At 33.3% G+C, this 14338-nt stretch overlaps 1 protein-coding gene and 1 long non-coding RNA gene across 3 annotated transcripts in view; one reads left to right on the forward strand and one right to left on the reverse strand.

The window, feature by feature from the left end:
- The window catches only part of LOC126755388 (7SK snRNA methylphosphate capping enzyme bin3), a 147978-nt gene that overhangs the window by 62866 nt on the left and 70774 nt on the right, over positions 1–14338 (forward strand). The window lies entirely within an intron of this gene.
- LOC126755401 (uncharacterized) overlaps positions 1258–14338 on the reverse strand; it is a 143413-nt gene continuing 130332 nt past the window's right edge. Inside the window, exon 2 of the long non-coding RNA XR_007666482.1 lies at positions 1258–1776. This is a non-coding gene — a long non-coding RNA (uncharacterized LOC126755401). The remainder of the gene's footprint in view (positions 1777–14338) is intronic.

Here is a 14338-nt window from a genome sequence, read left to right on the forward strand (position 1 = left end):
GCCTCGAGCGCACATGTTCTCATGTGAAACTATTAATCGGATGAACTGGATTTTTTTTTTCATTTTCATATAACGAAGTTTGAAACAACCAGATGGAAACGTCGGAGACCCTATTATATACATACAGTGTGCGACAAAACTAAAGCACGGAATCTACCTTGTCGGTATTTAACTGGATAAAATCATAAATTAGGCATTACGTGATGTTTTATTGATTTGTATTATTAGTTCATGTATTCTTCTTTTAAAATTAGTAAAAATTAAACAAATTAACTTATTAAAAAAATATATAAAATACCATATATGAAAAACTCCAAAAATTTGGTGCGACAAAACAAAAGCACGAAATGGTTTTATGATTGAAAAATTTATGTCTTTCAATATTTGGTTGCGTATCCCTTATTTTTCAATACAGTTGCACATCGGCTAGGCATGGACTCAATTAATTTATTTGATGTGCCCCAGGAAATGCTTTTCCATGCTACCTTCACTTGAATGTATAAAACGGCCTTATTTTTACAATTCTCAAGTCTGATTTTTCGATCTACAATTTACCATTGGTTCTCTATGGGATTGAGATCAGGTGATTGTGCGAGTCGCTTCAAAACCTCATTCCTGTTATCAACAAACCACTGTTTTGCACAAATAGCAGTGTGTTTCTGGTCGTTGTCATGTTGATAACTCCATTTTAAAGCCATTTCTTCTGCAACATGTGGCAGCATTAATATTCTGAGAAATATTTTTATGCTTATATTTGTCCATTATACTGCTTATATGATGAATTTATCCTATTGCATTCCCTGGAAAACAACCCCACACTAGTACATTGTCTCCACCATGTTTCACCGTGCTTGTTTTATAACGTTGATTTAGGCGTTGTCCCTTCGGTCTGCCTACCAGCTTCAGCCCATCTCAATCTCTGATATTAAACTTCGATTCGCCAGAAAAAAGTACAGTTTGCCATTTGGTAATCGCTCAATTTATGTGCATCCTCACAAATTCCAATCACGCCAGTCTGTTCTTTAAATAAATAATACGGCTTTTTTGCAATAACTTGCTACAGGTAGCATGAAAATTCCCCATCGACAGCTCGACGTTGTATGGTTAACCGTAATTGTCTTACAATAGATATTGCCGATATAAAAGGTAATTTTATTGCCCGAATGACTCCCTTATCCTCTCGTTCGGTTGCTCTCCACGGCCGTCTACCTCTATGCGCTGTAACCAAAGAGCTTGATTTGCCAAATCAGCTAAATGTTCGGGAAACATTAGGATGATTTATTCCAAACTTTTTTGCAATAGTCATAACCGATTCTCTTTTCTTAAAATCCTTAACAAATTTTTTTCTAAAATGAACAGAATACTTATTTCGAGCCATTGAAATATCTTTCTCTTTAACATACAACCAACCGTACTGAATGACGAACTGCAACTGAATATGCATTAATATTTTTCTAATTAGGTAATAACTACACATATCCAACATTTTTGATCATTAAAACCCGTTTGACAAACAATTAATGTGCAATTAATGTAAATTCTTAGTTATGTGCTTTTGTTTTGTCGCACCAGATTTTTGGAGTTCTTCATATATTTAATTTTATATAATATTTTAGTAAGTTAATTTGTTTAATTTTTACTAATTTTAAAAGAAGAATACATGAACTAATAATACAAATCAATAAAACATCACGTAATGCCTACTTTATGATTTTATTCGGTTAAATACCGACAAGGCAGATTCCGTGCTTTAGTTTTGTCGCACACTGTATATACCTACTCCTTATTGTGGCGAACTGAGTTGATGTAGTCATGTCCGTCTATCTGTCTTCATATACGCGAACTAGTCCCTCAGAATTTAAGATATTGATGTGGAAACCGTGCACTCGTCCATTTCTTCTCAAGAATCTGCTCATTTGTCGGATTTGCCAATATCGAATCACTATAGCGTATAAAATCAAGTTCGTGTATAGAAAACTTACTTACTTGCAATATTGTTATAGCTTCGATACAATCGAAGTTAATGTCTTTATATTGTTTTTAGAACGATATGATTATTCAATCAATGTTCCACCGAGAGAGTCATTTAAAATTTGATTAGAGAGCTCTCATTTGACTCGAGCCTGATGGTTTATTGGGTATACATATATGTTAAGTAGTACAACGTATGTTACATTTAGTATACGGCCACATAAATATGTACAGTGTCGTGCACTAAAATAGAGCAGCTAAATAATTTTTTTGCTCTTACCGAAAATGCTTAAGCTCTCTTGCCTAAAATGAACATTCACCGCTGCCCAACTGAATGCATCTTTAAAGTGGTAGAACAACTGTCGTTCTATCTCTATTTTATTTATACCAATTGCTTGTTCGATTCGCCAAACATTGGAGAGCGACAACTGTCATTATGTTTTAGTTGATAGCGACAGCAAAGTACTGTTAAACTTTAAAAAATATTCGTTTCTATCCAATGAGCTTTTTATTGCACAATTTTTTAGTCCGGTTTCGACTATACTTTTCTTGAGACTGCTTGGAAATGAGTTGATATACTTTTTTCATGTCTCATACATTTTTTCGTTAATCTATTTCTCCAGACAGTTTCTTCCAACTACCAAATTAACAACCAAAAAGCTTAAAAAATAATCCGTCTAAAAAATTGCCTCCAATTATCTCCCCGCAACTGTACTACAAACATTTCAGCACAAAAAACAGCAAAACAAACCAAAAAACACCTTCCAGCTCTGCTGTGCGCTGCCGGTGTTAATGCCTTTGTTAATTTCTTTTTCGTAGCGTGTGTAAATGGCCCAGCATTTCGATTCAATGATGATTGGCCCCACTTGGTGTTGTGTTGCTTTGCCCAGTTTGCGCTTCATGCGCGGGCTTTTATTTTACATTTATGTGTTTGCTGCTGACTGCCGTTTTCTCAGCGCATACGCTCATTGTTGTTGGTGTTGTTGTGTTTTTTGTTGCTGTTGTCAATCAACAATTTGCGATGCGATAATACCATTTATAGCTTGCAGTTTATATTTATTTTATTGTTGTTAGTGCTTTGTTGTTATTATTGTTTTGTTGTTATTATTTGTTATTTTTAGCTTTTAATTGTGTTTATTTCGGTAAATACATATAAAAAATGGATTTCAGTTTTTTTTAAACGGCTTGGAGTTTATTGTTAAAATAATTATTTATATTTTTGTTTTATTTGTTATTTCCTAGTTATTTTATTTATTTAAAGTTTTTATTTTGGTTTTATTTTTTTATAATTTTTTCAATATAGTATATTTTTAAGTTTTTTTTTTACTTTTTTGTTTAATAATTATTTCTTTATTATTAATTTTTATATTTAAATTATTTTATTATTATTATTATTTTTTTTATTTATTTTTTTCTAATTTTGTCTTTAAATATTTTATATTACATATTTTTTAAATTTAAATTTTTTTTTTTTTCTTATTCTAAATTTATTAACTTATTGGTTGTAATTTTTTTTTATGATTTCTTTTGTTTCTAATTGTTTTCCTCTTTTTTTATATTTTTTGTATTTTTTTTATTTTTGGTTTATAATATTTTTTTTTATTTATTTTTAACTTTGTCTATATTTTTTAATATAGTTTTTTTTTTATTTTTTTAATTTTTTTGTTAAGTGTTAATTAAATTTTTTATTTATAATGATTATTTTTTTATAATTTTTTTAGAAATTTTTTAAAACTAAAAACTTATATTTATGCTAAAATTTATTATTAAAGGCTTTTCTTTTATAATTTTTATGTAGGTTGTTTTAATACTACAACAATTCATTAATACAAAAATTTTCTTTGATGATAACAATTTTTTTAAATTGTTTTTTTTTTTTTTTTATTTTTTAACTTATCTAATTTTTGTATTGATTTCATTTTGTTACATTTGTTTTTAATTTTATTTAGTTATATACTTTTTTATCGTGCTAATAAACTATAAAATTTAGTTTGAATCAATTATCACTTTTTTGCTATTATTTAAGGTCATTAAGCTATTTATTGTTTTTTAATTTTTTATAATTTTTCTAATATATGTATTTTATTTTGTTACTTACTTTTTGTTTTTACTTTGTTGATTTTTTGTTTTACTTTATTGTTTTTTTTTAGTGTTCACTTTTTATATCTTTTTATTCAAATATTTATTTTTATATGAATTTTATATTTGGTTTATTTATTTGATTTAATTGTCAGTTTTAATTATATTATTTAATGCCATTTAATTTTATATTTTTTTGAATTTTTTTTAATATTTTTTAAATATTTTTTTAATATTTTTTGTTTTATTTCGATTATTTTTTACTTATTTTATTTTTATTAGTTAGTTATTTTACTTATACATATATATTTAATGCCATTTAATTTATATTTTTTTTAATTTTGTTTTGTATTTTTTCTCATATTTTTTGTTTTATTTTTATTATTTATTTATAAATTGCTTCTCATTATTTATTTTTACTAAGTTTTAAATTTAATTATTATTTTAGTTCTAGTAATACTGAAACAATATTTTAATACTAAATTTTCCGTGTTAATAACAGTAACTGCTTTCTTAAATTGTTTTTTATAATAATTTTATAATTTATTTAAATTTTCTTAATTGTTTACTCTTTATAATATTTTTTTCCTAATGTTTCTTATATTAATTTTATATTTTATTTTACTTTCTTACTTATTTTTTATTACTTTGATTTCATTTTTTTTTTTTTATTTTTATTATTTATTTCATTTTTTTCATTGCTTTTTTTTGCTGAATTTGATATTTAATTTTTATTTAATTTTTTTTAATACTGAAACTATTTATTATAATAATTCTGAAATTTTCCATGTTAATAACAGTACCTAATTTTCCGAAATTATTTTTTATAGTAACTTCATAATTTATTTTACTTTTTGTTTTTTCTTTATTTATTTTTTGTTTTACTTTATTGTTTTTTTTTTTATTTTATTGTTCACTTTTTAAACTTTTTCTTTCGAATATTGGTTTTTATATTAATTTTATATTTTGTTTTACTTTCATAATTATTTTTCATAACTTTGATTTTATTTTATTATGTTTTTTATTTAATTTCACGCAGTTTACGCTAGATTAATATAATTTACATACTTTTTTATATTGCTAATAAACTATAAAATTTTGTTGGCATAGCTTTGATTTAATTGCCACTTTTATGTCTAGCATTTAATGCCATTTAAATAGCGTAATCCAATTTTATTTATTTCCCCCTGCCATATTGTCTTCCTGCTATTTGCGTCTTTAGTTCAATTGCCTCCTCGCATTCTGCGCTCATTTCGCATACAAATTCTATTTTTAATACCACATAACATGCTGTCACTTCCCCTGCTCTAATACAAACGTGTGTGTGAGTATGTGTCAAAGAAATCGCCTACTTTTAAAATAAACTGTGCGAGCAAAATCGCAGCGCTCTCCACCGCAACAACTCGTCGCAACACGGTGGGCTCGTCGACGTTGTCGCGCACATTGTTGTTGTAGCTGGTTATCACCATTCCACCCACCACATACATAAATACATAGCTGGCAGTATGTAAATATGTTTGTTTACTTGACTTTTGCCGTTGATTGCACTGTTCCACAACTTGCCGCTGCCGCTGCCGCCTGCAGTGGTTCCACCGTTTCTTGTTGTTTTGCTGTAATTTTATTGCCACGCTGTGCACGCTATGTTTTTGTTGCTGTGTGCCTTTTTTGTTGCTGTTTGCTTTTGGTTTCTTATCAACGTCAGCGCATAATTGCGGCCATATCGTAAAAGTTAATTATTTACGCAAGTACTTACTTTCTCTATTTACTCGCGTATTTACTTGTTTGCATGTCAGCTATTAATATTATCACAAATTCGTTGTTTGACTTTTGAGAACTTTCGATGAGTATGTGTGCCTGCATAAATACAGTTGTGTTGGCACGAATAGGACACCTGGATATTTCTACGGACATTGAGAAAAGATAAACATGCTTAGCATTTTGTAGATAAGGCTTGGGTGACAAAGTGGGTCTTTACTCATAGCGAGGTTGACAGACTGTTTTAAGAGGTTCTAAGTCAACATTTATAGATTAATCAATCATAAATTTTAAATTTGAAGTCTTTTGCTACTTCATAATTGCTCTCGACTAAAGTCCTTTGGAGAGTCTGCACTTTGTAGATATTAAAATCTATAAATATGCGTCTTCTTACGCTCTTAATACTGTTCTAACGCTGTTAAAGGCCTGTAGAAAATATATATTTAATCTCAAAGTTGGTATAAAACCTATGTATAAATCTTAAAGCTTTCTTAGCACGATCTATGTAAGTAGTTTTTAAGCCACCCCCGAAGTGCTATTGGGTGCTTTTTTGATATTTTTCAAAAACTCTTTATCAGACCAATTTTTTCTGAATGCTAGATGTGGACTTTGTGACACTATATACGAGGTGTCTTCACAAAATAACGACAATTTTACATTTTTTTTTTAATATTTATTCATTTGTCTACATTAATGTTCTCACCTTCAAGATAAGCCGCTTTCGATATTATGCGCTTATGCCAGCGGTTTTTTTTAATCGTCGAAACACTTCTGTTCTTCTTGTTGTATCGGCAGAAAACATTCCGGAAGTAATTTTGAGGAATGGTGTCGAGTTGATAGTCTTTGGGCGAATAATAATGCGGGTTCGTTTCGGTTACTTAGACCAGACTGTCGTGGGAACATTCAAAACATTTCTCAAACTCGATTTTTGGGATAGTCTTAAGCTCTGTGTTCTGATGATCTGATGTTCATTTACCTTATAAAACGGCAGCTCTTTAAGGTTTTCTTTATGCAAATAGGGAAAGAGGAAAAGTCACGCGGGGCATAGCAGGACTTTTCTTAATTACTATGCCAAATATGATCCCGATCAAATTTTGTTTTTCTAATAAAAATCGTTGCGAATGTTGGAAAAGGCTTACGGTGATTCAGTTTTATCATAAACACGAGCCTACGAGTGATGTAAAGTCTTCATAGACGGTCGAGAGATCGTTGAAGACATGCCTCGTTCTGGACGACCTCTACAACTGATAAAAATATTAAATAAGTAAAGGATATAGAGCTTGTAAATCGTCAGGCAAGTGTTAGAAAGATGCCAAGAGAGCTCGACATCTCTCGCAAGTCCGTTCAAAGGATTTTGGTTCGCGTTCTTGCTCCACTCGTCCCAATAAAACTGAATTTTCTTCAAAAAGAGTACGATAAACAGGTCTCTTTGGATATGCTTGATTGTGCCAATTTCAATCCCACATTCATGGAGAGCACTATAACTGTCTATGGTTTATGAGTTTGACATGTAAACAAGTCAACAAACATCGGAATGGAGAAAAAAAGAGTCGAAACACAAAAAAAAAAAAACACGCCAGAGCCGCTCAAAAATCAAAGTGATTTTCATTGTTTTTTCGATATTCGTGGTTTGGTGCTTCATAATTTGTTACGGAGGGACATACGGTCAATAAAGAGTTCTATTTGACCGTATTGAGGCGTTTTCGTGAGGACATACGCCGAAACCGCCCTGAATTGTGGAGGAATGGTTTCAGTCGAACGAAGAGATTAAACAAAATGTGCTGAAAGAGCTGAAGGTCATCCCAAAAAGTGCTTATGAAAAGTGTTTCGAGAACTGGAAGAATAGTTGGAATATTACATCTGGTGGGGATTACTTTAAAGGTGACTAAATATTGATGAATAATTAAGTATTTTACACTTTATTTACTATTTCCAGGTACTTTTTTATTATTGTGTATATGAAAAGCTATCATTGTGTCAATCAAAATATTTGAAATTGTAAACAAAACTCCGGATATTTAAGAAATAATCTTTTAAGTGACGTCGTCGAATCAGCTGATATTGTCAAATGTACTGTGCTCCGCTGACGCTCGCAAGATTAGATTTTTCATGTTTATTTCATAGTTTTTTTTACGAAATTTTTTGTCACTAATTTCTGCTTTTCACTTTAACTTTCCTTATCATAATTGCTGTTCAAAAGTGCTTTATCTTATCTGAAGTATGACACTAAAAATAAAAGTGCCTCAAGTAATACTTAAAGCAAGATAAGATATATATTTTTTGGTGATATGACTTGTATTTGGCATCACCAGCAACTAACCCATTCATTACTTTCTAGTTGTTCAATCTAATCTCAACTCTTGGCGGAAACTTAGCGACATCAGCTGATACAAGAGTCTTGTATTAATTTGTATTAGATTTCAAGTTCTCGGCCAAGTACGCGGGGTACTTGAAGTTAATATTTTGCTTGACAAGAATGAGTAATATAGCTTTGGTTGCTTTCAGTCTTTATTTTAGTGTATGAGACCGAGGCGTAATAAAAAAAAATTTCTGCATTTCTGAGACTCAATATTAGTATTAATACTTCGACATTTCTGCGACTCAATTGGAGTATTCATATTTATGTCGATATTTTAAAATATTTTCTATATACGGAAATGTTTTATTTATCTATTTTCCTTACGCTTCATTCACTCGCACTTCCTACTCGCCTTACGCAGTCATATTTTTGTGGCTTGTACGATCACACTTGTTTAATTTACGGTCATTGACTTTGCCGCAAATCCATTCGAAAGTGTGTAAGCTTATGTAATGGCAGACATTATATATTTGTATACTTTCGTATATGTTTATTTTCGGCTGGCTTGTTGGTGGGTTTGTGTGCGTACAAGTTGCGAAAACTCGCAAACTTTTCTACTCGCTCGCATAATATTTTTTGTTTTATTTTTGCCGCAAAGAAAGTTTGTCAGGCACATAGAAATAAGCAATTTTGTGGCAGCACAGCACCCACAACACCCGGGGCTGGCGGGTTGTGGTACGAGGAAAAGTTATGAACTCGCTGTGAGAAGTGCGAAAACAAGTGTGCGCTTGCGGACTGCAGTAGTTGTGGCGGCAACAAAAAGCAAAGTCCAAAAATATTACACAGCAATTTATATGTTTATTTGTGTTGCTCAGTGGAGCGCCTGATTCGAGAAATTTAAGAAATCTGTTACCATGGTATGCCGTAATTAATAAACTTCGCTTAACTGTAGGTTTTGTTTAACGGCGCGCGCTTACGTACCCGCCCTGCCCTAGCCCACGATAGCCACGTTACTAATTGCATTAAAGTTGCTCGCTCTTACCTCAACAATTTTCATTTTCCTCACTTGCTGCTCACATTTCTCAACCGCCTAAAGCTCACTTCGAATACTTTGACTTCTTGCATGCGGCGGCCGCTCGTTGTACGGCAAATTAAGCCTCAGTTTTGTTTTCTTCTGCTGCCGCCGCTCTGCGTCTTCGACATTATTGTGACATTCTCCGTTACTTGCTTGCTGCCTAATTTGCTTTAGTGCCTACGTATTGCCAGCGCAACAGAAGCATCTTAACAGCTTCTTAAGTAATCAGCTTTGTGGTAGCCCGCCTGCGTCTTCGTCATGGCCCAGCTATGTGGTGTAGTTGTTGGAAAGTGTAGGCCTCGGTTGAACTAAATTTCATATTACCACTTTGACAACTTCCGCACAAGTGTATGAGCGTTAATTGTTACTGCTATTACGATTGTTATTGTTAGCGTTGCTTGTAACTGTTTTATGTTCTTGGTTAATGTTGCACAGAGTGCGGTGGGGTTATTGCCTCTGCAGTTGTAATGTCTTTTACTTATCTTTTTATTTGTTTCCTGAGCGGTTTTGTGTACCTTGGTTGCGTGATTGTTGTCACTTCTTCGTTCATATTTGTTTTGAAGCTGTGTAAAGCGTGGGGATCACTTGCTCGTTGATTACGTTTTCGAAAAGAAATTTTGCTTCCGAATTTATTATCTGTATTAGCTAATTTCAAAACCCGTTGGCTGTATGACCATGCTAAAAAAGAGCTAAGCGCCTAAATGTAGGCAACATTTTTTATTTTTTCCGTAAATTTGTGTCATTATGTGTATCTATTAGCTATCATCGCTCCAAATTTTAGTTTCGACCTCAACACACATGCCAGTCCTTCAAAACTTCACGAAGTTCAGTTAAAATTTTTGTGCTGAAATTATTACCTGTATATTAACGTAGCTGATTGCAGAACCCGCTGGGTGCATGACTCTGCTAAAACATAGATATGCGCCTAAATGTAGGCAACATTTTAGTTTTTTTTTAAATAAATTTGTGTTATTATCTATATCTATTAGCCATCGCCGCTTCAAAATTCTAGTTTCGACCTCAACATACACTCAAGTCCTTCGAAACTTTGCGCAGACTAGTAAATTCAACTTTCAGCTTCGGCCAACTTACGCGCACTTCGTGCTATGCTTCAAGTCAGCCTTCATGCCCATAAATGCACATATGGCGTACTTTTCGTTACTAAAACCGCTATGACGCTCTCTAATCTCAACAAATGTGTGTGTGCACTCAACCAAAGCGCATTAAACTGAACTTTCAACTTGTTCTTTATCGCTCTTTGCCGCATGCCACTTGCCACCTTTCACTTTCTCTGCATTTTCGGCGTTGCTGTCTGCAGTCCACACCCAAACATATACACAAATATGTCTGCCATTATACCAGTGCCACTGTCGGATGTATTTTAATCACCGATTTAGGAGCATTTATTCCCTGCGCGCCCAATATACTTCATCATTCGCCTTCTCAGCAGTTGGTCAAATTGCGATACGAGCACTTCGCATTTTCGTCGTTGTTTCTTCTATTTGTTGTGGTATTGTATTACTTTTGTGCATGTTGTCTAGCGCCTAATACACGCCCGCCGTCGCTCGCCTTAAGACGCCTCACTTGTACGTTGTGCTGTGACCCAAAGGCGGCGTGTGTTGACATTTAAATGTAGTCGGAAGCCCGTTGACATGTTTCTAAGCTATTTGGCGTCTTGTAATTGCCAAGTAAGTTAAGTCAGTGGCTTGTTTGTTTCTTGCGCCGCGTTGGAATTGGCCGTGGCAGTGTGACAGTTTGGCAAATCGTCAGTCAGCCCGTTATCTCGTTCGCTTGTTGTGCTGGGCGGTCCTAAAATACTTTAGATGCTTTAAAGTGCTAGCTGAAGAGTGTTAAGGTAAATTATTATATTAGAGTATAATGAATGGTGGTAGTTAATAACGTATCTGTTGGTGTCAGAGGCTTAAAATTGTTTATTTGAATACAAATGTCGCCATAATATAGTATACGGGGCTTAAAGTATTCGACTAATTTGTTGCTCGTGCTATTTTGTATTATGTTTGTGCATATATTTCACCGAAAGCTGCTAAGTTTCGGTGGTTTGGTTTATGAAGTAATGATAAACTTTGTAAGGTGCTTAAAAGTATAATTTATGTAAACTTTTGAGCGTGAGTGTCTGCCATAAAGTGGCTTCCTACACTGCTTATACCTCATATATTTTACAAAATATATGCTAGGTTTCAAAAAGTTAGAATTTTTCCTGGAATAGCTTAGGTTTCTACTAGAAAAATGAGAACCTACATGAAGAAAGTTTTTACAGAGCTAAAGGTAGTTTGAGGAATAACTTAGGGGGTTAATAGTATTTAATATTATATGTTTTGGTTATAAATTATTAATTTGTTGTACCAAAGCGATTATTATAATGCAAGTACACTAAAAAAATTAAACTAAAACTCAAGAAAAAGACAGGAATGGCTTGAGAAATTAAAAAAACAACTTTGATATACTAACGGTTACAATAACCAATAAAAATATAACCGATAGTATATTTATATCGGGTAAAGTAACCGATAGTATACCTTAATAATAATAAATATTGGCTTGAGCAATTCAAAAAATAACTTTGGTATACTAACAGTTACAATAACTATAACGATAGTATATTTTATATCGGGTAAAATAACCGCTAGTATACCTTAGTAACACTAAAGACCTTAAAATTTTCGAAGAACAATAGTCGTTCTACACGTAGTTTAGAAAAATATATAAAAACATACAATTTTGGGTCTTATATGGTTAATTTTTTCTACAGCTTAAATATTTGGATGTGATAAAAATAAAATTGAAATCTGCAAAATGAAATATTAGATTACACAGTTGTAGAAAATTGTGCCACATTTTCGCCTTATACCCTCACACTCATAATACCCATACGGTACATGAAGTGCCATAATTCTTTCTAGCTCTTCAAGCATTTAAAATCATTGCTGTATTGCGCTTCAAAAACAGTTAACTCGTAGAAAATCTCCGATTTGCACATTAAATGCTCAAATTAGCAAAATTTCAATCCCCCAGCGTGCATTGTAACAAAAAGTTTTATTGCACTTATACACCCACATTTCTGCCAATTCAGCTTGAGTCAATTTTAAATCACCAGCGCATGCTATTATTTGCCAGCTGTACGTTGCCACATAAATCTCTATGCATATGTGTGTGTTTGTATGTATGTGTAACTGTGTGTTTGTGTATGCATGTATGTGTAACTGTGCTTGTGGTGCTGCGTCTGCCTCATTTCATACCCCATAGCTGCTTCCCACTGCCCTCTTATATTGTTATTCTAGTTATTTCCACATGCACGCTCTGTGTGTGTGGCTGAGTGTAGGCGTTTATTGCACTCAGGGGCTTGTGGCATATGTCACCAGATATTTGTATGAGCGCTCGCATTTTGTGAAAACATTTCAACTTTTTTAATTATGTTGCAATTATTTTAATGACTTTCCTACTTTCCTGTTGCCTGCTGCCAGCCGCTCGTTGTAACAGTCAGTCAGTCAGCCATTCAATCGGTCGGTGTGCGAGTCTGTCAGTTGGTGGTGTGTCAGTTAGTCTGTCAATGTGTCAGTTAGTCAGTCAGCCGTGTGTTAGTAGTCAGTAAGTCGGTGTGTCAGTTAGTCAGTCAGTTAGGCAATGAATTAGTCAGACAGCCGGTGGTAGTAAATCGTCCCCTGGCAGTACTGCTGCTTTGTGTCTGTGTTGTGGTTACGACTAAACTTGCTGTCGTTGTCATCGTCGTTGTTGTTGTAGCATTTGGTTTTGCCGTCATTGTCGCTTTCAATTTTGATTTCCATTTCATTTTTAAAAACAGTATTTAGTAGACTCGTATTTAAATGCAAAAGTTGTCACAATAGCATTTAAATGAGTTTGCAATATCTGTGGTTGCGTATACGCCATGGCGTGCACATGCCTCCCGCATACTATGTAAATATGCGGTTGTGTCGGCAGCTGTGTTTTACTAAATATAAATGTAAATGCAACCAACGTTTGCTTTCTTGCTCTGCGCTTTAGCCAACATTCGTGTACATTTGTGTTGTTGCTGTTGTTGGCTTTTAAAATGTGCCAAAGCGCGCCGAGTCTGTCGTTGTCTCTGCGAATTCTCGTTGCCGTTGGTGCGCGCTGTGGGCGTTCTTTGGCGAGTTTTTGTTTATTTACTTGTGTCGGCTTGTTGTTGTTGTTATGAGTTAAAAATTGCTGTCAGTACGGCAGAGAAAATAAACAAATAAATAATAAAATAGTAGTGATATAAATAAATTCATTTCAATTTGGCGCGAAAATTAATTGAAATATTTTCGTTTGCTTTCGTTTTATAAACAGTGAAGTCTGTTGCCTTGGCGCTTAGCCAAATAAAAATATTTCAGCACATTTCTTGACGCGTAGGCTGCGTTTATTTTATTTTTAATTTTTTTTTTTGTTTTTGCATTATTTGCTTTGTGGAGATGATTCACAGGCAAACACAGCTTTCTTAATAGCTCGAAATTATTTCATATTTAACGCATTTATTTTAACTTTGTTATGTTTTCTGCCAAGTAAGCACCAGTAAAGAAGAAGAAGCACTTTGTTGAAGAAATATTGCTATTTTTTATGGCGTTTGTGGCAATTTAAACGCCCCTCTTTGCTAATATGGCCATTTATTTTGTACTAATAGCCTTTGACTTCCTCAACAATTCATATCGCGCCAACTGCCGCCTTCCCATTCCCTACGCCAAGCATTTTATAATTCACACGCTAATTTACTTAATCGATTGCTGCGTGGCATAAACATTAAAAAGTAATTACTGTAAACAAACGGCTGATTAGCTGCGTTGAGGCATATAAAGGACTCACGCGTTGCGCAGGTAAGTGAAGCAAGTGACAAAGCAAGCACGAAAAAGTGCAAAACAAATGAAATAAAAAGAAAAACAGACACATTCAGCTGCCATATGAAAAAGAGCAAACAAATGCTGAGAGTGAGTGAAAGAAGAAAGGAAAAAGAAACGTAAATGCAACCACGCGAAAATGAGTAAATATCTTTTGTGCTCACTAAGACTTCATTTAAAACTAAAGCTGCTTAAATACGCGCAACGCATGCTCAAATTGTCACCTAAAATGCAAAACAACGTATCACCAAACGAAAAGAGTCGAAAATCGCTGTCAGCCATAGTAACCGA

The sequence above is a fragment of the Bactrocera neohumeralis genome, chromosome 4 (assembly GCF_024586455.1).
Source record: "Bactrocera neohumeralis isolate Rockhampton chromosome 4, APGP_CSIRO_Bneo_wtdbg2-racon-allhic-juicebox.fasta_v2, whole genome shotgun sequence".
NCBI lineage: Eukaryota > Metazoa > Arthropoda > Insecta > Diptera > Tephritidae > Bactrocera > Bactrocera neohumeralis.